This window comes from Perkinsus marinus, assembly GCF_000006405.1.
Source record: "Perkinsus marinus ATCC 50983 genomic scaffold scf_1104296928812, whole genome shotgun sequence".
NCBI lineage: Eukaryota > Perkinsozoa > Perkinsida > Perkinsidae > Perkinsus > Perkinsus marinus.
The window spans coordinates 1-1897 of NW_003216701.1; the positions used below are offsets into that span (position 1 = coordinate 1).

At 52.2% G+C, this 1897-nt stretch overlaps 1 non-coding gene across 1 annotated transcript; it reads right to left on the reverse strand.

Moving 5' to 3' along the window:
• Window positions 1-732: 732 nt before the first annotated feature.
• Window positions 733-806, reverse strand: Pmar_PMAR023998. Its single transcript has one exon. It is a non-coding gene; the product is annotated as a tRNA-Arg (tRNA).
• Between the last annotated feature and the right edge of the window lie 1091 nt (window positions 807-1897).

Consider the following 1897-nt stretch of genomic DNA (forward strand, 5'->3'; position numbering starts at 1 on the left):
GGGGGTCGGCTGGTGGTGCCCTTGGGAATGCCGGGGGGATAGCTGCTGGGGCCTCGACAGTAGAGGGGGTGGTGATGGCAGTGTTTCCATCAATGGCGCCGTTGAAGGCTCTGGAAATGTCGGGAGGGCTACGGGCGGTGATAACTGTGGGGGCGTTGGGGATGGGAGTGGCGGAGTTGGCAAGTTGAAACGTCGCAAGAAGGGTTTTAGGTCCGCTAGGGATCTCTCACGAACTGATGGTCAGCGGGCCGAAAGAAGGAGGATGAATCGGTCGAATAGCGACCAACAATGCTTCGTCATGATGATGGAAAAAGCATGCCAAAACGTGACACCCACGTCACCCATAGAAAGCCTCCTCGAATTAGACGCTATCTTGAAGTTTGTCCAGCCGAGAATACACGAGTTCAGGGGCCTCAGTGTTGCCTTCTGGCGATCCCTCAAGCACCTGCTGAGATGCTGTGAAGATCGTATGCGCTGGGGGAGAGACAAAGACACTGTAGAGGAGATCCGAGCGTATTGGTCGGGTGTTGTAGAGCAGTTCGAAGGCCGTGTGAGACACCATGGAATTCGGGGGAGAAGGGACGTTGATTCCTATCGCGGTAGGGAGCTCGATGGGAGCGCAGATGGTGGAGGTTCGAGAATGGTGAGCAACTCGGGAACACATTTTACGTGATTTGTTAATAGCGCGCGCGTAAGTTGATTCAGTCAATCAGTTGAATGAGGGGAAGAAATTACTCTGGGCGGGACTTGAACCCGCAACCTTTGGATTAGAAGTCCAACGCTCTATCCGATTGAGCCACCAGAGCCATAGTGATCGAGTGATTGGATTGGTAGAGTCTCGTAGGTTGTCTATCCGGGAAGTCCTCGCGATGTGAAGTATCTCTTGTTCGACTTTGTTCAAGCTTCGGAACGGAGCAGTGCCGTAAGTCCCCCTTGTCCTGCGCTCCCCTTCCACACAGCGAGCATCTTGGTAGGTCATGGTTTACTCGTACCATGTGAAGGGCTTACAGGGACGGCCTAGGAATCGACAATTTCGAGTGAGTCGGCAAATCCTCTGATCCTCCATGACGCGCTCCTTCCCATTCAGCCGCCATGGCTTCGACCACCTCTCGGTCTGCAGCGGATCCCCTCTAGAGAGCTGCTAGGCTGTGATCCATCTGAACTAGCACAATATGGAGACTTCTCAACTCGAGTGAGTCGCATTTCTAATGCCACTCAGCAACACTCCTTTGACTTGGGTGTCGTCTTCAGCACTAACACCGTTGCGACCTGTCGCAGCCTCCTTCTTGGGTTGATACAGAATTATTCATAATTCATTGGAGTATTGTAAAACTTCTATATATTCGATTTTATATAATACCCTAATCTAATCTCTGATGATACTTTGTTCCCCGTGTTGTTCTATTGTTGTTGGCAGCTCGTTGACCTCGCTGTTCCCTCATTCATGTTGGCTTTGTCAGGAGTGGAGTCTCATCGGCGAGATACTTGATCTCAACACTGATGCCGCCGATACCATTGCTCGGCTTTCCCTCCTAGGAGGGGAGGACTCCCGAGGACCTGATGAACATACAGGCTTCTGCCACGATCAGCAAGTACCATGACATGTTCAACTCGATACGACTTATGAAGTTGACCCTATCCAGTTGCGTTGTAGTTAGAACGGCTGAATGAGAGGCCCATTTGAGGGCGATAGAGGCTTTCATCATTGTTGATGTCGACATCGTCCTCTAGTCGTGGTGCTTGTGCTGGTAGTCGTCTTCGGAGCTCGAGAGGAGTTGCGCGTGCTGTGAAGAAGGGCCAAGATCGGCGAAGACCAGGAAAGGCCTCTCCCCTTCTGGGGATGGTCATGGTTGCCCAACAACAAGGTGGCCAGGGACAGGTATGTGGGGACACTACG